Below are 24907 nucleotides of genomic sequence, written 5' to 3' on the forward strand. Positions count from 1 at the left end.
GGCTAAAAAATAAAACAGAAGCAATGAGGTAATAAATTCAGTAAAGACTTTAAAAATGGTCTGCATCAAAAAATCTTCAAAAATAAAAATAGAGGCACTGATTAGTTGGCAACTAAGACAGAGGGTGACCTGGGTGTTTTGTCCTAGGGCAGTCTCACTCAGTTCATTTCAGTTCAGTTCAGTCGCTCAGTGATGTCCGACTCCTTGTGACCCCATGGACTGCAGCACGCCAGGCTTCCCTGTCCATCACCAACTCCCGGAGTTCACTCAAACTCATGTCCATTGAGTTGGTGATGTCATTCAAGGATCTTATCCTCTGTCGTCCCCTTCTCCTCCTGCCTTCAATCTTTCCCAGCATCAGGGTCTTTTCAAATGAGTCAGTTCTTCACATCAGGTGGCCAAAGTATTGGAGTTTCAGCTTCAACATTAGTCCTTCCAATGAACGTTCAGGATGGATTTCCTTTAGGATGGACTGGTTGGATCTCCTTGCAGTCCAAGGAACTCTCAAGAGTCTTCTCCAACACCACAGTTAAAAAGCATCAATTCTTCCGGCCTTAGCTTTCTTTATAGTCCAACTCTCACATCTATACATGACCACTGGAAAAACCGTAGCTTTGACTAGATGGACCTTTGTTGGCAAAGTAATGTCTCTGCTTTTTAGTCTCACTAAAGATACCTGACACCATTTTCAGTTATTCATGAATTCTCCAGAACACCTTGGGAGTTTAGTTGGGGAGCAGGCAGAACAGGGGCCTCTAGGAAAGAGGGCCAGGTCCCTATGTCCACTCCTCTGTGCTCATTGGCCAGGCCTCCACCATTTTCCTCATCAGAATCTCTCACTTGTCAGGCTTAAGAGATGAGTTCATTGCTTAATAGCAATTAATTTCATCTCCAAGTTCTGGCAAGTCTTGTCCCCTAATGTTTCTTTAAAGTTTTGCTCCCTTTTCTATTTCAGTGGCCACCGTCCTAGTCACAACTCCCATTACTTCATGCTACATAAACTAGCCGATGGGACCATCACTCATCAGATGTATTTTCCTCAAACTCTCTTGCTTAAGAAGTTATAAGGGGGCGCTTCCCTGGTGATTCAGTAAAGAATCTTCCTGACAATGCACGACACATGGATTCAATCCCTTATCTGGGAAGATCCCACATGCCACAGAGCAACTGAGTCTGTGTGCCACAACTACTGAGTCTGAGTTCTAGAACCCGGGAGTGGAAACTACTGAGCCCATGGGCTCCAAGTACTGAAGTCCACACCCCCTAGAGCTCGTGCTTTGCAACAAGAGAAGCTACCACAGTGACAAGACTGTGCACTGAAACTAGAGAAAAGTCCATGCAGCAACGAAGACCCAGCACAGCCAGACATAAATAATTAAAAAAAAAAAGAAGCTATGAGGGTTTCCTGTAATCACAGGCAATGAGTTCAAATTCCCCCATGTGACCACCAAGCATCTTTTTTCTCTCCTGCCCTCTACATCTCCAATCTTATATTTTTTCCCCTAATATATTTGGATTAGGGCAGCTTGGGCTGCTGTACAAAATAATATAGACTGGGTGGGTTAAGGGACTTCCAGGGGTCACTGGTGGTAAAGAATCCACCTGCCAATGCAGGAGACATAAGAGACTAGGGTTCAACTGTTGGGTCAGGAAGATCCTGTGGAGGAGGGTATGGCAACCCACTCCAATATTCTTGCTTGGAGAATCCTATGGACAGAGGAACCTGGTGGGCTAAGAGTTGGACATGACTGACATGACTTAGCATGCACACAGGGGTGGCTTAAAGAACAGAATTTACTTCTCACAGTTCTGAACACTGGAAGTCCAAGATTAGGGTGCATGCTGCTGGGTTCTGGTGAAAGCTTTCTTGCAGACAGATGCCTTTTTGTTGTGTCCTCATAAGGCACGGAAAGTGAGTAAGCATGCCCTCCAATTCTGATGTCTCTTTTTAGAAGGGCACTAATTGTTCCACAGGACCCCACCCTCATGTTCTCATCTAACCCTAATCACCTCCCAAAGTCTCCATCTCCAAACGCCATCACATTGGAGGTTTAGGGCTTTGACACATGAATTTGGGTGGCAGGGGCACACAACTCAGTCCATAGAACTACATTCTGCTTCAGGTGCAATAATACTGTGTGGACTCTCCTGTACTTCCCCTATCTCTCCTCTAGCTGCATTATTTGCCCTTATTTTCTGATAAACTTCCTTTCCAAAGATAAATTCTAAAGTCTAAGAATCATTGCTGCTACTGCTAAGTCACTTCAGTTGTGTCCGACTCTGTGCGACCCCATAGACGGCAGCCCACCAGGCTTCACCGTCCCTGGGATTCTCCAGGCAAGAACACTGGAGTGGGTTGCCATTTCCTTCTCCAATGCATGAAAGTGAAAAGTGAAAGTGAAGTCACTCAGTCGTGTCTGACCCTCAGTGACCCCATGGATTGCAGCCTACCAGGCTCCTCCGTCCATGGGATTTTCCAGGCAGGAGTACTGGAGTGGGGTGACATCCAGTTTAATCCATCTCTTGTTGGACGTCTCCCTTTTCATAAAATATTCCTTTGTGCTATTTTAGTTTGCATGTATTTGATCTTAAGCATTTTGCTACATATTTTATTCCAAAATTATAACTGGGTTGTAATGAGGCAAGTGCCATTTCTTGCAGAATAAATACTGTTATAAAGAGAATCTCTTTATTATGAAAAGATTTTTACAACCTAACTAATGGACTACTTATCTTTAGGACTACAAGACTCCATTATAAGCAAGATAGGGAAAAATGCACAGTAACTGGGAGTCTGTTGTGGCAAGATTCACAATCATAGAATTTTCAAGATTTATCTCTCACATTATGCATTTTTAAAACCTCATGCCTTAAGGAGTGACTTTAAGATCATATAGCAAGTTAATGATGGTGATGTAAACCTTGATCTCTTGATTTCCAGTTTAAAGTTATTTATTAAAATGTTTTTTCATTGGCTAGTAAACAATCTTTATCTATTGCTGATAAACAAATTATAACAAATTTAGCAGCTTAAAAACACATTTATCATCTCATTGTTTCCATGGATCAGGAGTTCTGGAACAGTTTAAATGAGTCTTTTGGTTAGGGTCTTGCAAGGTTGTAGCTGAGGGGTCTGAGGGGTCTCAGACTTGGTTTCCTTCTCTGAGTGCATGTGGATGTTGGTAGAATTCATATCTTTGAAAATGAATGAGAAGTTGAGTAAGGCAGCAAACTCACTGCTTTTTCAAAGCCGGCAGAAGAGTCTATTGCTTCAAATCCCAGTACAGTAAACTTTCAAAGGGCTCACTGGACCAAGTCAGGCCCTCACAGGATAACCCGCCTTTTGATGAACTCAGCGCCAACAGATTAGAGGTCTCATATTGGTAAAAACCCCTTCCCTTATGCTATATCATGTAACCTAATCATGGCAGTGACATCCATCATAACCAAAGGCCTTGCTTCCATGCTCCAGGCCAGGGTAGGTACACAGTGTTAGTGTTTAAAAACTAGGCAAAGCAGCCACAGAGAAAAACAAAGTCACTTCCTGTTTGATTTCCTAAACCAAACACCTTATTGATGCGTTTCTTTCTAGCCATTTGTACTTATTTCTGTCCCTTGTGTCCACTAGGGCTTTGTTTTTCACTATATGACTCACAGAGAGTCACATAGTGTGTGGAATATGGAAAGTGGAAAGTGTCAGTCGCTCAGACGTGTCCGACTCTTTGTGACTCCATGGACTGTAGCCTGCCAGGCTCCTCTGTCCATGGGATTCTCCAGGCAAGAATACTGGAGTGGGTTGCCAGTCCCTTCTCCGGTGAATCTTCCCAACCCAAGGATCGAAACTGCAGGCAGATTCTTTACCTTCCAAGCCACCAGGGAAGCTCTATAAACATAGAGTCGTAGAGTATATACAACTAAACAGAGTCATATAATATATACAACTAAATTTGACACTTCATTCATTTGGTTTTATTTTATAAGAATTTAAAAATGTTGTTATATATTCCATGCCAGCACCCTCCCCTACCCCCTGACCTACTGTTTTCTTTTATTAAAAATGTCTTTCCAGTGGTGGCGGGGGTGGAAAATATAGATAAGCAAAAGAGAAAAAAACAAATCAACTGAAATTGCAATATTTAGAAGTCACATCACTCAGGGAAAAGATTTTGATAGCTCTTTGAGGGGTAAGGTGAAGGCCTGAGTTCCAGGATGTTTGATGATATCAAGACTTCAGAGAAGGGCAAGTACAGTTCAGTTCAGTTTAGTCGCTCAGTCATGTCTGACTCTCTGCGACCCCATGAATTGCAGCACGCCAGGCCTCCCTGTCCATCACCAACTCCTGGAGTTCACTCAGACTCACGTCCATCGAGTCGGTGATGTCATCCAGCCGTCTCATCCTCTGTCATCCCCTTCTCCTCCTGCCCCCAATCCCTCCCAGCATCAGAGTCTTTTCCAATGGGTCAACTCTTCGCATGTGGTGGCCAAAGTATTGGAGTTTCAGCTTTAGCATCATTCCTTCCAAAGAACACCCAGGGCTGATCTCCTTTAGGATGGACTGGTTGAATCTCCTTGCAGTCCAAGGAACTCTTAAGAGTCTTCTCCAACACCACAGTTCAAAAGCATCAATTCTTCGGTGCTCAGCTTTCCTCACAGTCCAACTCTCACATCCATACATGACCACAGGAGAAACCATAGCCTTGACTAGATGGACCTTTGTTGGCAAAGTAATGTCTCTGCTTTTCAATATGCTAGCTAGGTTGGTCATGACTTTCCTTCCAAGGAGTAAGCGTCTTTTAATTTCATGGCTGCAGTCACCATCTGCAGTGATTTTGGAGCCCAGAAAAATAAAGTCTGCCACTGTTTCCACTGTTTCCCCATCTATTTGCCATGAAGTGATGGGACCAGATGCCATGATCTTCGTTTTCTGAATGTTGAGCTTTAAGCCAACTCTTTCACTCTCCTCTTTCACTTTCATGAAGAGGCTTTTGAGTTCCTCTTCACTTTCTGCCGTAAGGGTGGTGTCATCTGCATATCTGAGGTTATTGATATTTCTCCCGGCAATACCACCACCCAATCAGAAAAAAGTCCGTATGATGCAACCCTTACCCAAAATGTTGCCTTTAAAAATCCTTCCTTGAGCTGTAGTCTGAGAAAGTATCAGCTGATGGGGTGCCCAGAGCAAAGGCTAATAGATTCCTCATTGGGCACAGTGGCTGACTCAAGTCTCCTGCATGTTCTGGCTGAAGCCAAGCTGGGAAAGACATGTTGTTGTTGTTGTTTAGTTGCTCAGTCGTGTCTACCTCCTTGTGACCCCAGGGACAGTAGCCTGCTAGGTCCCTCTGTCCATGGGATTTCCCAGGCAAGAATACTAGAGTGGGTGGCCGATGCCTTCTCCACGGGATCTTCCCGAACCAGTGATCAAACCTGCATATCCCACATCAGCAGGGGGTTCTTTAACACTGACCCACCAGGGAAGCCCCGGGAAAAGCATAGTCTCTGTATGAATTCACAGCGTACCGAGGGTGCCCTTGTCACAGGTCCTTTGGAAGGGGGTTCAGCACAGTGCACCCCTCACCTCCATGGCCACTGCATGGGGCCATAGGATGCATATTGCTTTAACACCAACTTGTTTTCCTCACTGGTTGTAGATTTTGGCACACTGAGCAACACAGGTCTTGCTACAGCTGCACACAAGGCCACAACATACCTGGAGAAAGTATACTCTGCAGGCGGTGGGTGCTTGGACCTCTCATGAATATTGCCTTCCCACATGAAGCTCTGTTTCACTCCCTGGCTTCAGAAAGTCTTCCCTGGATGTGATATACCATAAACAAGAATGAAATTCTGCCAACATGGACAGACATAGAAAATAACATGCTTTGTGAGATAAGTTGGACAGAGAAAAACAAACACTGTAGGATATCAGTTATACATGGGATAAAATCCAAAAAATAATACAAATAAATTTATCAGTTCAGTGAAGTTGCTCAGTCATGTCCGACTCTTTGCGACCCCCTGGACTGCAGCATGCCAGGCCTCCCTGTCCATCACCAACTCCTGGAATTTACTCAAACTCATGTCCATTGAATTGGTGATGCCATCCAACCATCTCATCCTCTGTCATCACCTTCTCCTCCCACCTTCAGTCTTTCCCAGCATCAGGGTCTTTTCAAATAAGTCAGTTCTTCACATCAGGTGGCCAAAGTATTGGAGTTTCAGCTTCAGCATCATTCCTTCCAATGAACACCCAGGACTGATTTCGTTTAGGATGGACTGGTTGGATCTCCTTGCAGTCCAAGGCACTCTCAAGAGTCTTCTCCAACACCACAGTTCAAAAGCATCAATTCTTCAGCACTCAGCTTTCTTTATAGTCCAACTCTCACGTCCATACATGACCACTGGAAAAACCATAGCCTTGACTAGATGGACCTCTGTTGGCAAAGTAATGTTTCTGCTTTTTAATATGCTGTCTAGGTTGGTCATAACTTTTCTCCAAGGAGTAAGCACCTTTTTATTTCATGGCTGCAGTCACCATCTGCAGTGATTTTGGAGCCCAAGAAAATAAAGCCTGCCATGGTTTCCACTGTTTCTCCTTCTATTTGCCATGAAGTGATGGGACCGGGTGCCATGATCTTTGTTTTCTGAATGTTGAGCTTTAAGCCAACTTTTCACTCTTCTCTTTCACTTTCATCAATAAATGTATATGCAAAATAAATGTATATGCAAAGCAGAAACAGACACACAGATGTAGAAAGCAGACTAGTAGGTACCAGCAGGGAGAGAAGAAGGAGGGGCAGGAAGGGATGTGGGAGTAACAGATACAAACTACTATGTATAACATGGATAAGCAACAAAGATGCATTGTAAGGCATAGAGTTATAGCCAGTATCTCATAATAACTTTTAATGGAATATGATCTGTAAACATACTGAATTATTATGCTGTTGCCTGAGGAGGATTTACAAACAGCTGAGAAAAGAAGAGACGTGAAAGACAAGGGAGAAAGGGAAAGATATACTCAACTGAATGCAGAGTTTGAGAGAATAGCAAGGAGAGCTAAGAAAGCCTTTTTGGATGAACAAGTTTTTAAAATGTGAAGATTTGAAAGGGATATGATATTTTGGTACTTGATTCGGTTAGTAGAAAACTTTACAATATGTCCCAAACAATTTGTGTGTATAAAAAATGTAGTTTCTCAATTGTGAATTTTATGAACTCTAACTACAAATCAAGGATTTGTGATGAAAACTTAGTATCTGCATTGAGATGTGCTGTAAAAATGTAAATGTAAAATATACAACAGATTTAAAAGACTTCATATGGCAAGAAGAATGAAAGATATTTCAATATTTTAAAATATTAATTACATGTTGAATGATTATTTGAAATGTAATGGTTAAATAAAATGTTATTAAAATTAACTTAAAAAAAAGCCTTCTTAAGTGAATAACACACAGAAACAGAGGAAAACAATAGAATGGGAAAGACTAGAGATCTCTTGAACAAAATTGGAGATATCAAGGGAACATTTCATGCAAGGATGGGCACAATAAAGGAAAGAAATGGCAGGGACCTAATAGGAGCAGAAGAGACTAAGAGGTAGCAAGAATACACAGAACTACACACAAAAAGGTCTTAATAACCCATATATATACAATGGTGTGGTCACTTACCTAGAGCAGACATCCTGGAGTGTGAAGTCAAGTGGGCTTTAGGGAGCATTACTAGAAACAAAGTTAGTGGAGGTGATGGAATTCCAGTTGAGCTATTTAAAATCCTAAAAGACGATGCTGTGAAAGTGCTGTACTCAATATGTCAGCAAGTTTAGAAAATTCCACAGTGGCCACAGAAATGGAAAAGATCAGTTTTCATTCCAATCTCAAAGAAGGGCAAAGCCAAAGAAGGTTCAAACTATATAATTTCATTCATTTCATGTTAGCAAGGTTATGTTCAAAATTCTTCAAGCCAGGCTTCAGCAATACAAGAACTGAGAACTTACAGGTGTACAAGCTGGATTTAGAAAAGGCAGAGGAACCAGGGATCAAATTGCCAACATCCTCTGGATCTAGATAAAGCAACAGAATTTCAGAGAAACATCTCTTGCTTCGTTTGACTATGCCAAAGCCTTTGATCACATGGATTACAACAAACTGTGGAAAATTCTTAAAAAGATGAGCATAGCAGACCACCTTACCTGTCTCCTGAGAAACCTGTATGCAGGTCAAGAAGCAACAGTTAGAATTGGATATGGAACAACAGACTGGTTCCAAATTGGGAAAGAAGTACAACAAGGCTGTATGTTGTCACTCTGCTTATTTAACTTATACATCATGTGAAATGCTGAGCTGGATGAATCAAAAGCTGGAATCAAGATTGCTGGGAGAAACATCAACAACTTCAGATATGCAGATGACACCACTCTAATGGCAGAAAGCAAAGAGGAACTAGAGTCTCTTGATGAAGGTAAAAGAAGAGAGTGAAAAAGCTGGCTTAAAACTCAACATTAAAAAAAAGTAAGATCATGGCATCTGGTCCCATCACTTTACGGCAAATAGAAGGGGAAAAAAGTGAAAGCAGTGACATGTTTTATTTTCCTGGGCTCCAAAATCACTGCAGATGGTGACTGCAGCCATGAAATTTAAGACACTTTCTCCTTGGATGGAAAGCTATGACAAACCTAGACAGCACATTAAAAAGCAGAGATATCACTTTGCCAACAAAGATCTGTATAGTCAAAGCTATGGTTTTTCCAGTAGTCATGTATGGATATGAGAGTTGGACCATAAAAAAGGCTGAGGTGGTGGTGGTTTAGTTGCTGAGTCGTGTCGTTACTCTTGCGACACCATGGACTGTAATCTGCCAGGCTCCTCTGTTCATGGGGATTCTCCAGGCAAGAATACTGGAGTGGGTTGCCATTTCCTTCTCCAGGGGATCTTCCCGACCCAGGAATCGAACCAAGGTCTCTTGCACTGTAGGCAGATTCCTTACCAACTGAGCTACAAGGGAAGGTTGAGCACTGAAGAATTCCTGCTTTCCAATTGTGGTGCTGGAGAAGACTCTTGAGAGTCCCTTGGACTGCAAGGAGATCAAACCAGTCAATCCTAAAAGGAAATCAACCCTGAATATTCACTGGTATACTTTGGCCACCTGGTGTGAAGAGCGGAGAATTGGAAAAGACCCTGATGTATATGGGCATTAAGGAAGGTTCAGGAAAGTGGTAGGGGCTATTTGCCTCTGCTGGATGGAAAAATATTAGTTCAGATATAAAGGACTCAGACCGAGAGTCACCTCAGGACACATTCTGAAGCAGTCTGTTGCAGCACACTTCCAGACAGCTGACTCATTGTCTGTCTCCTAAGAAATGACAAGGGAACGTTATAATCAAGAACATTAGGCTATTAGATAAAACTTGGCAAGAATAGTCTGTATTAATATAACCGCAGAAAACTTTTAGGCAGACGCCACACAGATACTCTGTATGCGTGGCATTTCACTGCATGCGCAATAAACATCGTACACATGCGCAGTTATCAATAAAAGGACACGGCGAGCCTCCACCGGCGCGCCTATTCTGCCTGGTGGATAGGTGGCCACTTCGCTACATCATCTCCGTGTTTTTCTTTGCTGTGACACCACTCCTCATCCCCGACAAATGGTGCTCGAACAGGGACCTGATGGACTCATCCGCCTGGAGCAGGCTCCGGGCGTCGCCCATCCTATATGGTAGGATCCCGGTGAGTCTACATCATGGGAAATGCCCGTTCTGAAAAACAAGACGCGCATAGGCTTGAGTTTCAGTTTTTATTACTCAAGGCAGGGCATGAAGGAAGTCACAAGATACGTGCCCAGCTGTTGATGGAGATCGATTCCCATTGTCCTTGGTACCCCGAGGTGGGTTCCTTGAGTATCAAGGATTGGGAACAAATGGGGCAAAAGTTACATGAGGAGCCTCGTGCACCAGTTGCAATTCTTGCATGGCATCTCTGCCGGGACGCCATTTCTCGTTTTGGTGTCCCTATTACCCCTGCTGTGGAATATCAACCCCCTCTTTCCGTTGCTCCCTTTGTCTCTCACGATCCCTCTCCCAAGCTAATGGAGACGCCTCCTAGGAAGTCCTCCATGACTGGATGCATGCAGGAAGCTCTCAATCAGGGGGATCTATCTCCATTCGCTGTTTGTCCAATACTACGCGCCCCAGGTCGAAAGTCCCTCTCTGAGCATCTTCCTTATTCAGTTTTTAAAGAGTTAAAAAGGAGTATAAATGATAATGGGTTGAAGGCAATGGCATCCCACTCCAGTACTCTTGCCTGGAAAATCCCATGGGCGGAGGAGCCTGGAAGGCTGCAGTCCATGGGGTCTCGAAGAGTTGGACACGACTGAGCAACTTCACTTTGACTTTTCACTTTCATGCATTGGATAAGGAAATGGCAACCCACTCCAGTATTCTTGCCTGGAGAATCCCAGGGATGGGAGAGCCTGGTGGGCTACTGTCTATGGGGTCACACAGAGTCGGGCACGACTGAAGCGACTTAGCAGCAGCAGCAGCAGCAGCTGTTTGACTGCTGGCATTTTGGAGGGAGTTGCAGAAGGATATGAGATGACACCTTGGGATTGGAAACAGTTAATAAAAATGGTGGTGATGCCTGCACAGTACATGGTATGGCAACAAGAATACTCTGAGTTAGCCGCCATTGCCTCCATGAACAATCTAACTGCTGGCATTAATGTGGACCATAATATGTTAATGGGAATTAGGCCATTTGCCAGCCTTCAAAAACAGCTGGCCTTTCCACAGGAGGCCATCCAACAGGCTGCTGAAATAGCTGTTAAAGCTTGGAGAAGGATGCCGAATGGAAGGAGTGCTACTCAATCCTTTTCTAGCGTTAGACGGGAGAATAATGAATCTTATTATGCTTTTGTAAATCGCTTGCAACTCACAATTCAAAGACAAATAGAAAATCCTGAGGCTGCTGAGATCTTACTTAAACGATTGGCCTTTGAGAACACTAATAAAGACTGCCAGGAGGTTTTGAAGGGTATCTATACTAAGCCCGATACTACTCTGGCCACTATGATTCAAGCATGCCAAACAGTAGATTCTGAAACTCATCGGGCTACATTATTGGCGGCCGCTTTAAAACCTCCTGGCAAAACTTGTTTTAATTGTGGGAAGATTGGACATTTACTCTGGGAATGTCGAAATAAGAGAGCTGGTAGACCCAAGACAACCAATACAATATTGTAATTAGCCTCCAATTAAAATATATAAATTTATATTAAAAAATATGTCCCAAATGTGGGAAAGGATATCATTGGGCTAATCAATGCTGATCACCAAGTCAGAATTAGGGAATCAAAAAAACGGAAACATCTCCAGCCCCCGTCCAAAGGAGCCCTCCATACAAGAACAATCAAAGAATTCAGATTTATCCGATAAACAGCTCTGCCCTGGTCAATTCTCCGTCTCTCAATCCATTCATGCCACCCATGGAAGTGCAGGAATAGGTCTTATAAATGGTGAGGAAGTCAACATTCAATTGCCTGGGGGAGTATATTTGATTCCTACTCAGTTACGGGGACCTCTACCACAAGATACGGTGGGACTTTTATTGCCTCGTTCTCATGCACGAAAAAAAGGCATTTTTGTTATCCCGGTGGTTACAGATTGGGATTTTACTGGTATTATAAAGGCTCAAGAATGGACATATTTACCCCCCAAAATAAATTTCAGGATTATCTATATCCCAACTGGTTTTACTCCCTTATGTTTCTGTAAACAAACTGGATAATTATCAGCGTGATCATGGTTTTGGTTCTACCATTGTTGCTACTACCATACCTGTAAAATCAGATAAGCCAGTACTTACCTTGTCAATCAGTTAACAGGAAACTAATCAATGGTCTATTGGATACGGGCGCTGATTTCCCTCCTTCTTGCTGGCCTGCGGCCTGGCCTTGGGAACATACAAAGCCCCTCTGGGGCATTAGGGGCAACACCCTATCTCAACAGAGCACCTTAGGGTCTCATGTGCAGCCGGGAATGAACCCTCTAAAGTAATCGCCCATATACAACCTTATATTTTAAACATTCCCTTTGTGGTATGGGGGAGAGGTTTACTACAGCAATTAAATACAAAGATTATTATGCTGTTTTTGTAGGGGCTTCTGCAGGAGAAAGGACAGCAGTACCTTTAAAATGGCTGACAGAAATGCCCATATGGATTGATCAGTGGCCATTAACATTAGAGCAATTACAAGCTGCATAGGCCCTTATTAATGAACAATTACAATTAGGACATATAGAAGAGACTACTTCTGCTTGGAACACTCCCATTTTTGTTATAAAGAAGAAATCTGGTAAATGTAGGCTATTGCAAGACTTAAGAGAAATTAATAAAGTAATACAACCTATGGGGACACTTCAATGTGGATTTCCTGACCCTAACTTGATTCCTTTAGATTATCAATTTATGAGAATAGACTGAAAAGATTGTTTCTTTACCATCCCTTTGTCAGAGAAGGATCGAAAAATTTTGCATTTACTTTACCAATATTAAATAATATTCAACCTACTAAAAGGTATCATTGGAAAGTTCTCCCTCTGGGCATGCTTAGCAGTCCCATCTTATGTCCATATTTTGTTGCTCAAGCTTTAAATCCTTTTTGATCCTGATTTCCTGATCTTGTAGTTTATCATTATATGGATCATATTTTGTTGGCAGGCAAATCTCTCTCTGAAGTTCACCTTATAACATTACAAAAAATGTCACTTTCTTATGGCCTTACATAGCCATAGAGAATAGAGGAAAGTCAAAGAAATTATCCAGATTTATACTTGGGACATAAAGTTCTTGAAGATGCTGCCACTCCTGCTATTCCTCAACTCACATTGCCTGCCAAATTTTCTTGTGTACAATTACAACAATTTTTGGGTCATCTTAATTGGGCCCGACCCTACATACAAATCACTACTGATATGTTGGCTCCTTTTTACAAATTATTAAAATAATTAAAATCACCTTCAGCTTCTATTCTCAAAACACCCAAATTGGATAGAACATTATCTACTATTAATGCCCATTTAACCTCCCAATTTGTAGATCGTTTTCCTCACCCACATTCTCAGTTGAGGCTGGCCTTGCTACCTGGGTGCCCGTTTGCATCCGCAGTTCTTTTCTCCAAAGACGCTCAAAAAATATATGTATTAGAATGGTTATATTCCCCTCATTTTTTAGGCCGTAATGTACTACCAGATATGCAGATGACACCACCCTTATGACAGAAAGTGAAGAACTAAAGAGCCTCTTGATGAAAGTGAAAGAGGAGAGTTAAAACGTTGGCTTAAAACTCAACATTCAAAAAACTAAGATCATGGCATCTGGTCCCATCACTTCATTGCAAATAGATGGAGAAACAATGGAAACAGTGAGAGACTTTATTTCTGGGGGCTCCATCATCACTGCAGATGGTGACTGCAGCCATGAAATGAAAAGTCGCTTACTCCTTGAAAGAAAAGCTATGGCCAACCTGCTGCTGCTGCTGCTGTTACTTCAGTCGTGTCAGACTCTGTGTGACCCCATAGACAGAAGCCCACCAGGCTCCCCGGTCCCTGGGATTCTTCAGGCAAGAACATTGGAGTGGGTTGCCATTTCCTTCTCCAATGCATGAAAGTGAAAAGTGAAAGTGAAGTCGCTCAGTCGTGTCCAACTCTTAGCGATCCCTTGGACTGCAGCCTACCAGGCTCCTCCATCCGTGGGATTTTCCAGGCAAGAGTACTGGAGTGGGATGCCATTGCCTTCTCCAGATTAGCCCTCCTACTGCTGCTGCTAAATCGCTTCAGTCGTGTCCGACTCCTAGCGACCCCGTGGACTGCAGCCTACCAGGCTCCTCCGTCCAGGCAAAAGTACTGGAGTGGGTTGCCATTGCTTTCTCTGACCTAGACAGCATATTAAAAAGCAGAGACATTACTTTGCCAACAAAGGTCTGGTTGTCAAACATAGTCAAAGTTATGGCTTTTCTAGTAGTCATGTATGAATGTGAGTTGGACTATAAAGAAAGCTGAATGCTGAAGAATTGATGCTTTTGCACTGTGGTGTTAGAGAAGACTCTTGAGAGTCCCTTGGACTGCAAGGAGATCCAACCAGTCCATCCTAAGGGAAATCAGACCTGAATATTCATTGGAAGGACTGATGCTGAAGCTGAAACTCCAATACTTTGGCCATCTGATGCAAAGAGCTGACTCATTGGAAAAGAGTCTGATGCTGGGAAAGATTGAAGGCAGGAGGAGTAGGGGATACAGAGGATGAGCTGGTTGGATGACATCACTGACTCGATGGACATGACTTTGAGCAAGCTCCAGGAGTTGGCGATGGACAGGGAAGCCTGGCGTGCTGCAGTCCGTGGAGTTGAAAAGAGTCGGACATGACTGAGCAATTGAACTGACTGACAGCCCAGGAGAGAGAATGTTCCTTCCCTCAGTGTCTGTAAGGTCAGAGGCTGCTCAGAGGAAAAATGATCTAAGGTCCTGAGGGGTTGCTGATCTTGGTGACATACACACGACTATTTCCTAGACAGCATGTCCATGGCATCAGGGTGTCCGAGCAGGACGGTTTCACAGTCGATGCCTTGCTCTGCCCAGACTAGGCATCTTCTAGGATTATCTGAACCCTGGATAACTCTGTCCCAAGCCCATCCTTCTCTCTCTGGGGTGTCTTCTTATGTTTTCTTTGCTGGCTGTGTGTGTGCTCAGCTGTGTCTGACTCTGTGACTCCATGGACTGTAGCCTGCCAGGCTCCTCTGTCCATGGGATTCTTCAGGTAAGAACACTGGAATGAGTTGCCATTTCCTTCTCCAGGGAATCTTCCCGAGCCAGGGATCAAAACATCTTCTGCACTGCAGGCAGGTTCTTTACCATCTGAACCACCAGAGAAGTCCATCCCTTGCAGGCTAGGAGGCTTCATTTTAGGTCATTTTGTCCTTCAGACACATTCTGTTACATTTTTTAAAACTTAACTTTTAATCAGAATAGTTTCAGGTGTATAGAAAACTTGCAAAGGTAGTACAGAGTTCCCATTGCTGCACACCTGGTTTCCCCTAATGTGAATGTGTTCTTACGTTAACGAGGTACCCTTGTCACAGTGAAAGAACCACCATGGATACATTATTATTAGCTGAAGTTCATAAGACTTCTAAGGTGGCGTTAGTGGCAAAGAACCGCCTGTCAATGCAGGAGATTTGAGAGATGTGGGTTCGATCCCTGGGTCAGGAAGATCCCTTGGAGAAGGAAATGGCCACCCACTCCAGTATTCTTGCCTGGAGAATTGCATGGACAGAGGAGCCTGGAGGTCTACAGTCCATGGGGTCACAAAGAGATGGACATGACTGAAGCAACTTAGCACAGCACATACTTCTTTCAGTTTCCAGTAGTTTTTACCTAATGTCCTTCTGGCCCAGCAGCCCACCCAGGACACCATATTGAATTTAACCTTATCTTACTTGGCTCCTCTTCCCTGTGAGAATTTCTTAGATCTTCCTTTGTTGTTGTTGTTTGTTACTTATTTTATTTTTTTTTGAGATGGAGATATTATTGAGGTAATATCTAGATAACTTGAGATTGAGATTTTTTGAGATATTATTTTATTTTTTTGAGAGATACGGGCAGGGTATTTTGTAGGATCTCCCTCAATTAGGACTCGTCTAATGTTTTTCTCATGGTTAGATTGGGTTTTGTGAGGAAGGTCACAGAGGGCACTCACATCAACTCGATCGATATGGCTGATCACTGAGGTTCAGGTTGACCTTGATCTCACCTGACCGAGGTCATGTTTGTCAGCTTGCTCCACTGAAAGTTTGCTCATTGTTTCCCTTTCTGTACTGTACTCTGAGGAAGAAGCCTTTCTGTCACTTTAGAGTCTCAAAGAAAAGAGCCCGTGTCTCCAGCGATGATTGTTTAACAGGGTTCTCCATAAGCAATTTATTATTTGTGGTGCAAGGAACATTGTTGTTGTTCAGTCACTCAGTCGTGTCCCACTCTTTGCAACCCCACAGACTGCAGCACGCCAGGCTTCCCTGTCCTTCACTATGTCCTGGAGTTTGTTCAAACTCATGTCCATTGAGTTGATGATGCCATCCAGTCATCTCATCCGCTTTCCCAGCATTAGAGTCTTTTCTAATGAGTTGGCTCTTCATGTCAGGTGGCTGAAGTATAGGAGCTTCATCTTCAGTATCAGTCCTTCCGATGAATATTCAGGGTGGATTTCCTTTAGGACTGACTGGTTTGGAACATTACAAAACAATACTTGGACCCATTTTCATGTATGACTAGTGAAAGTGAAAGTTGCTCAGTCGTGTCTGACTCTACAGTCCATGGAATTCTCCAGGCCAGAATACTGGAGTGGGTAGCCTTTCCCTTCTCCACGGGATCTTCCCAACCATGGGGTTGAACCGAGGCCTCCCACATTGCAGGTGGAATTCTTTAGCAGCTGAGCCACAAGGGAAGCCCAAAAGCTTGGTATCCTCTAAGCACAAGAGGATGCGTAAACCTCCCGCCTGGACAGGGACATGAACCCTGGACCCTCAGATTAAAAGTCTGATGCTCTACCAACAGAGCTACCCAGGCTCCTGAAGGCTCTTGCCTTGCAAAGAGAAGATGGTGTATTTGCCTTGTGCTGGGCATAAGGAGGAAGGAAGCCTTCACTGGTAATGCTAAGCCCGTGTCACACTCGTGTTCCTCATTTGACAGACACCAATGGACAAGCCTGCCAGGCCTGTGCCAGGCATTTCAGGGATTGGGGCGAGTAGAAGTGGAGGCTTATAGACTGTGTTTCCAATGAAGTAAAAATTATAAATTAAGCAAACCAGCTGTTGAATTATATTCTATCCTCCTGCCAAAAGAAATACTCCTTCACAAAAACATGTGCAAAGCTAGGGATGTCAATAATTGCAAGCTGGCAAATATCAAAGGCAGCTGAATTTAATTATTATCACACATGCCCAGGTGTTCTGTTGATGGTCATGTTTAGGTGAGTCATAAAGACATAGATAATTTACAAGTTACACATTTATTCCAAAATTTTAATTTTTCCTGTCTTGGATTCAGCAATATCTCCACTTGGGTTGTTTAATCATGATTTTTCACAACATTTCTGCTTTGTTAAAGAGTGCCAAATTAGGTAATCCTTCTTAAGGCATTGAAGATTTTAGAGTTTTTTATTCCAAGTTGGGGAAACCAGTTTGCTGAGGCTATAGCAATTTGAATTGCCAATAAAGTTCTTAAAGCACTACTTAAATTCAGAAATATACCACTAATATTATACAACATGTTCAAATATTGTGATAGGGTTGCATGTGGTAAATTGCATCTATTATAGAAAATATTACATATTTTAATTCATGACAAAATTGCTATTTTAGATCATAATTTAAATTTTTTCCTTAGAGTAATAATTAGGTCCATTCATGGATCTTCTTTCAAATTTCTCAATGTGGAGGTGTTATAAATAGAACTTAAAAGTAGTGGTTAGATATTCAATTTGTTAAAAATCTGTGTTCAATTAACAAAATACCCTGATCTATGATTTGTCAGAAGATAGTGATCATGTATGGACGTGAGAGTTGGACTATGAAGAAGGCTGAGCGCCGAAGAATTGATGCTTTTGAACTGTGGTGTTGGAGAAGACTCCTGAGAGTCCCTTGGACTGCAAGGAGATCCAACCAGTCCATTCTAAAAGGAGATCAGTCCTGGGTGTTCTTCGGAAGGACTGATGATAAAGCTGAAACTCCAGTACTTTGGCCACCTCGTGTGAAGGGTTGACTCATTGGAAAAGACTCTGATGCTGGAGGGATTGGGGGCAGGAAGAAAAGGGGACGACACAGGATGAGATGGCTGGATGGCATCACCGACTCGATGGACGTGAGTTTGAGTGAACTCCGGGAGTTGGTGATGGACAGGGAGGCCTGGCGTGCTGCGATTCATGGGGTCACAAAGAGTCGGACACGACTGAGAGACTGAACTGAACTGAGGGTTTCTAACGTTTGTTTTGAAAATGTTTATATATAGTCATGAAAATATTTTCATTTTATTTTTCTAAATTCTTTATAGTTTATTAGAATCTCACTTCGTTGTCTATTTTATATCAGTTTCTTTCAATTTGGAAAAAAAAAATCTCCGAAATTAAAAATACATAGTTTAAAAGCTTTGGAAGTGGAATATTATAATAGATCTGTTTTGTTTCTTTTTAAAAAATAAGCAATGGATCATTTGTATTCATTCAAATGAATAGAGATAGCACACATTCAAAATTAATTTCAATTTTGATGATTATTCACTTTTTATTTGGGAATATTATTTTACTGAATTCTCCTAGTACATCTTAGTCTTGTCTAAATGGGATCTAGTTACTTTAAGGAGAATGTATTCCACACCTCATATGTAATGAGGTGTTAAATTTTGGTTTAGTGTCCAATTTCATGTTCCATCATGGTAGTCCATCTTTGGGCAGGTCCAGAAAACACTACATTCAATCTCTGGAATTGTTCCAAAGAGCAGCATTCCTGTTGGTTCAGATAAGCCCATTTCTCCCAGCAGTAAGTTCTAACTATGTTCCACACAGCACAGATGCTTCTGGACTTTTGGTAAAAATTCTGGCTGACTCATCTTCTTCTGTGCCAGCTATGTTAGTGAGATTGGGCAAGCCTTTCAACCTGTTTTTTTCATCAGTCTCCTAAGTCAGTCCCTAAAACTGAAAGCTATTTTCTCAGTTTGCCAGTAAAGTCTAAACTTATTTTCACAACTGCTGTAAAACCCAGTGAAATACATAAATGTTGACTTGTTTTCCTTTTCTTGTAGTTCAGCAGCCATACATGTAATGAAGACACATTTCTGTGATATGAATTTTGATGCTTCTACAGCCTGACTGAACTGAGTAATAATAACTTTTTAAAGTTGTATATGTTTTCTTTTCTCACTTTATTACTCATCAGATTCATGGCCTCATCTTGAATTTTCAGTCCTTAAGAATGTTCATTCACTTCATTGTGTTTATCTGCATTATATTTTTGTTTATTTTAGCACCCCAAATTGAAACCATTTGTACTAAACCTGAACATTTTCCATTGTTTTCTGTAAATACTTCACTTTTATTCAGCCAAAAAGCATTATTATGTTTGGCAAGCTTTAGACACAGAGGGTCATTTTTTTAAAAGAACATCACAGTAAGGGTCTCAGTTGGAATCACTTATGTTTACTGAATATTATCAACTGTACTTTATACATCCCTTTTTCAGTGCTATAATTGCATATGTATTTTTTCTGTGTGAGAATTATATTTTGCGCTGTGTAGTTGTACCTTTATTTGGTAAAGAATATGAGGTTGTAGGCCCTGGAGGAGTATTCTTGCCTGGAGAATCCCATGGACAGAGGAGCCTGGTGGGTTACAGTCCATAGGGTCACACAGCCGGACAGGACTGAAGTGACTCAGCACACGTGCGTGCATGAGGTTGTAGCAACTTCATCTGACCTATTCATATTGTGAATTGATGAGAAAAAATTGCTAATTTGCATTTTTTAAATACCAATTACATTTCCATTAGAGAATATATAGTAAATTGTTCAGGAATTTTACGTGAGTCATGCTTGACAGAAATTTGCTCATTTTTTTGGGTTCCTAGCTTAAAAATATTTAAGCAACATGCTGAGTTCCACATTCATATATTTCCTTTCTTTCATGATCTCGATGATCTATAGCATTAGGCAATAGAACTCAAAATATGTAGAATTTAGCCACATTTTCATCTAAAATTTGAAAATAAAAGTTAATATTTTATGTATATTAAACATGTTTATTTTGAAGGACTCAAAATTATGTCAAAATGAAAGGTGATGAATACATTATAATGAATTAATATAAACTTTTAACAAAAAAGAGTGAGAACATTTTAATATAATTTTTCTTAAAATTTAATTATATCACATTCAATATTTCATAAAAATAAAACGAGATGCATTTCCAGCATCCAGTGTCCATATAGCTGCCAACCTAAAGAATCAATATCAAGCTTCATACATGTTATACCTAAACCTATTTCCACAAATTTAAGGGTGATATAAACTACTGAAAATTGCAAAATGCCATTTGTAACTGCTGTGAACATCTTGAAATTTGTGAGACTCTTCTGAACTGTGAATTGGAACAGGAAGTGCATCAGGAAAAAATACGGAGAAGGCACTGGCGACCCACTCCAGTACTCTTGCCTGGAAAATCCCGTGGACGGAGGAGCCTGGTAGGCTGCAGTCCATGGGGTTGCTAAGAGTTGGACACGACTGAGCAACTTCACTTTCACTTTTCACTTTCATGCATTGGAGAAGGAAATGGCTACTCACTCTAGTGTTCTTGCCTGGAGAATCCCAGGGACGGGGGAGCCTGGTGGGCTGCCACCTACGGGGTCGCACAGAGTCGGACACAACTGAAGTGACTTAGAAGCAGCAGCAGCAGGAGGAAAATATAGATGCTTGTCGTTACTGGGAAACAATAGTTTATGTTGAAGGAATCTTAGTCCCTCCTCAGACTGCTTTAACAAAATACCATTAATTGAGTGACTTATATACAGCAAAAGTTTATTGTTCATAGTTCCGGAGGCTTAGAAGTCTGAGATCAGGGTGCCAGCATGTCTGGGTTTTGGTGGGAGCTTTCTTGTAGACAAATGCCTTTCTGCCATATCCCCCTAAGGCAGGGGTCATGCTGGGGAAGTGGAGCCTGGAGAGCGCAGGGAAGACCCAACCCTGGGCGTTTCCTCCATCTGGATGCTCTTGTGTCTTTTATCATGTCCTTTTATAATAAACTGGTGAGTGAAAGTCTCTCAGTCATGTCTGACTCTTTGCGACCCTATGGGCTATACAATCCATGGAATTCTCCAGGCCAGAATACTGGAATGGGTAGCCTTTCCTTTCTCCAGGGGATCTTCCCAACCCTGGGATCAAACCCAGGTCTCCCGCATTGCAGGAGTATTCTTTACCAGCTGAGCAACCAGGGAAGCCCAGTAGACTGGTAGACAGTAAGTAAACAGCTTTCCTGAGTTCTGTGAGCTGCACTAGTGAATTAGTCACACCTGAGGAGTGGGTGGAGCGAGCCTCTGATTTGCAGCTGATTGGTCAGAAGCATGGGTGGCCACGTGGATCTGAGGTTGGTACCTGCAGTTGGGGGCGAAGCAGTCTCGTGGGATGGAGACCTTCCTCTGTGGATCTGGTGCCGCCTCCTGGGAGACAGTGTCTGAACTGAGGTCAGTTGTAGGATGCCCAGATGATGTCAGATAATGTCAGAGGACAGTGCGGTGTGGGGCAAAAGTCTGCATATGTGTGTCAGAAGTGTTGCAAGTGTGAGAGTAAAGGAGAAACACAGGGCTTCCTGGGGAAGGGGATGGTGGGCACAGTGGTAAAGAATCTGCCTGCCAATGCAGGAGATGTGGATTTGATCCCTGGTCAGGGCAGATCCCACGTATGGCGGAGCAACTATAAGCCCAACTATAAGCCCAGGAACTTCAACTCCTAAGCCCAAGCACTGAAAGTACTGAGCCAGTGCTCTAGAGCTTGTGAGCCACAACCACTGAATCCCGAACACTGGTGCTCTGCAACAAAAGAAGCCACCGAAATAAGAAGCCCCTGCTCGCTGCAACTACAGGAAAATCTAGCACAGCCAAAAACAAAATTATAAACCTCATGGATAGAAGAGCCTGGTGGGCTACAATCCATGGAGTCACAAAGAGCTGGACACGACTGAATCGACTTAGCAGCAGTATGTACATAAAAAAGGAGACATGCGGAAGACAGACTGGGGTATTTGTTATACACAATGTTATTTTCCATGACACTTATTCCAATGTGTAATTAATTTTTAATTTTTATATTATCTGTTTACCATTTGTTTTCCTTTTGGGGGTTTGAGGGAGGTAATAAATCCCACCTCCTTTCTTCTCTGAGTTCGGAATCCATTAAGAAATAAAAGACTTAAGTCAGACAGGAATAAAAACATAAGCGTTGATGACACTGTCGGGACAGTTCCACTTGTGCTGATGTTTATGACTCATTCAAAGAGAGATGCCTGAGTTTTCCTAAGTTCATCTGGGTCCTGGGAAGGTATAAGTCGTACTTACAATGCCCCATTCCCCACTTTTTCCAGGAGATGCTGTAAGCATTTCCAGAGGTTAAAATAATTAATCGCAATATCTTTTAATGGGGAGATAAAAAGGCATGCGGTCTGCTGGAAGTAGAATTGCAAGGGGAAAGACTTAGGCGTCTCTGCACCACCATCTGGACTGGGTCAGAGCAGAGGCGCGTGCCGTGTATAGCGTCCTGCGCAGACGCGCATGGGATCACTACGGGCTCCTTTCAGCGCCTTAGCCAGTGTCAGTTCAGCAACCCGGCGCGTTCTCCAGGTGAAATCTACAACTGGCCTGGGTCCCTGGATGGCAAGGAGAGCCGGAAGACGGAAGCAGACACTTCAGATCGGTAGGTGGCAGGTTTAATATGCATGGGGACTTAATCCGAGGTTTGAGTTGGGCGACCCCCAGACTGGAAGATTCCTCACCCCACTGCCAGAATCTTCCAAGTTCATGTCACGACCTTCACAAGGTACAGGTGTGTAGTGCAGTCTGTCCAGGTAGCCTCCCAACCCTTCCCTTTCTTTGAGGCTGCATCCTTGAAAACCACAACCAGAGGGCAGAAGATATGGGGGTGGGGGTGCGTCCCCGAAGACCCGGGTCCGGCTGGTGGGTCGCCCGATGGTCACGTCCTCCAATGACTTCCTGTGACAGCTGGGCCCTTCTTTCTAGCATGTTGAGCTAGGGACAAGGGAGGTGGATATTTAGGTCCGAATGAGGGGGTTCATGGGGAGAGAGAATCACCCAGATTGCAGAGTCCTGAGCCTGCAGGCATCGGGGATCTCTGGCTTAAATGAGAGAGATGCCGGTTTTCACTCCTCTGGAAAAGATGGCTTGAGAGAGTTAGCCTCTTCGTGAGGTCATCTGAGGTCACCAGGGGCTTTGAACTGGGAGACGAGAAGGGGGTGAACAGAATGAAAGGGGGGGGGGTAGCTTGGGATGAATATTCAGACCAAGTAGAAACTATATGTGTTTGCAGAGCGAGGGTGCGCACAGTCAGATTGCTGCTTGAGTGAGGCTGTGGACAGGCAAGGATCAGCCCTGGCTGGGCCCCGGAGGTGACCAGGAGGAGCTGAACCTGGCTGGGGAAGGTAAATTAAGTGAGGAGGTGGGGGCCTCCTATGGGGGCCTCACCTGGCATAGATATTCCCAAATAAACCTCTGTCCCTCGAGTAAAAACAGTGTTACTGCTGAGTCACTTCAGTCGTGTCTGACTTTGTGCGACCGAAGAGACGGCAGTCCACCAGGCTCCCCGGTCCCTGGGATTCTCCAGGCAAGAACACTGGAGTGGGTTGCCATTTCCTTCTCCAATGCATGAAAGTGAAAAGTGAAAGTGAAGTCACTCAGTTGTGTCTGACTCTAGCAACCTCATGGACTGCAGCCTACCAGGCTCCTCTGTCCATGGGATTTTCCAGGCAAAAGTACTGGAGTGGGGTGCCATTGTTACCTCTAATGAAATTGAGATTCAGAAGCCTGCAACTCACATGAAGGGTCCCTGCTGGTGGCAAAAACAGAACAGCTTGTGCTCCAAGGGGAGCTGAATACAAAGCCACTGCTAAAGCAAGGTAGAGAAACTTCTCAATTAGGCCTGGAGGCCAAACTGCCTTCCTGCAGAGCCTTAAGAAACACTGCTGCAAATCCAAGGTTATGTGGAGTTTTAAGTGAGTGCTCAGTGAAAGTGAAAGTGAAGTCGCTCAGTCGTGTCCTACTCTTTGCTACCCCATGGACTGGGGCCTACCTGGCTCCTCCATCAATGGGATTTTCCAGGCAAGAGTACTGGAGTGGGGTGCCATTTCCTTCTCCAGAAGATCTTCCCAACCCAGGGATTGAACCCCGGTCTCCCTCATTGTAGGCAGACGCTTTACCGCCTGAGCCACCAGGGAGAATGCTCAGTAGGGTTTACTTAAGGAGGACATCTCTGCAACGCAAACCAAAATGACCTAAGCACGGCTCAGACAGTGGATTTCTATGTAAGCCAGTCTGTACACAGTCCTTATTTAGTCATCCAGTTTTATGTTGGATTCCATTTTTACCAGGCTGTCATAGGAGATTGAAAATCCAACCCCAGGGACAACGTGGCCTTCAAAATGTTAGTAGTAGCCAAGCAAACAGTACGTGTCTTGTGCAGCTTGGCAGGGAAATAGGTAATGTTGCTGGCCCAAATCCTGGCCTTCTCTGCCCACTGAAGCTGAATGAAAAAATACGGAGACAGAGTTTGGAGGAAATAGAAAGGTGGCTTTAATTCTGTGCTGGCAGAGAGTGGAACACTGTAGCCTCAAGCCTCAAGAAATGTGCCCCACTTCCATGAGGAGTCTAGGGCTTGTATAAGATGAGGGCTTGCAGTCAGGAGTCGGTGATAAGCACAATGGTGATAGGACCTTGGCTTTTTCCTCTTGCGTTGTTTCACAGTCATAGGTGGCATCACTAACCCAGTAATTGAGACGGGACGGGCAGCTCGAGACCCTGTGGCCTTCTTTCTGATATGTAACTACAACCAAGGTGAACACCAGATACAGGATGTATTTAACATAGAGTCAAAGGAAAATAGGTGTGAAGTGTACCTCTTGCAGTTACGGTGCAGAAAAGCAAACTTTGTTACAGACATGCAGAGTTAGGAGCAGTTAACGAAATGGCTGCCCACTTCAGTATTCTTGCCTGGAGAATCCCATGGACAGAGGAGCCTGGCTGGCTACAGTCCATGGGGTCACAAAGAGTCAGACCTGACTGAGTGACTCACACAAAGTAAAACAAACAA

At 43.3% G+C, this 24907-nt stretch overlaps 1 non-coding gene across 1 annotated transcript; it reads right to left on the reverse strand.

Moving 5' to 3' along the window:
* Positions 1 to 16545: 16545 nt before the first annotated feature.
* Positions 16546 to 16618, reverse strand: TRNAK-UUU (transfer RNA lysine (anticodon UUU)). Its single transcript has one exon. It is a non-coding gene; the product is annotated as a tRNA-Lys (tRNA).
* Positions 16619 to 24907: the final 8289 nt, after the last annotated feature.

Source organism: Bos indicus, chromosome 10 (assembly GCF_029378745.1).
Source record: "Bos indicus isolate NIAB-ARS_2022 breed Sahiwal x Tharparkar chromosome 10, NIAB-ARS_B.indTharparkar_mat_pri_1.0, whole genome shotgun sequence".
NCBI lineage: Eukaryota > Metazoa > Chordata > Mammalia > Artiodactyla > Bovidae > Bos > Bos indicus.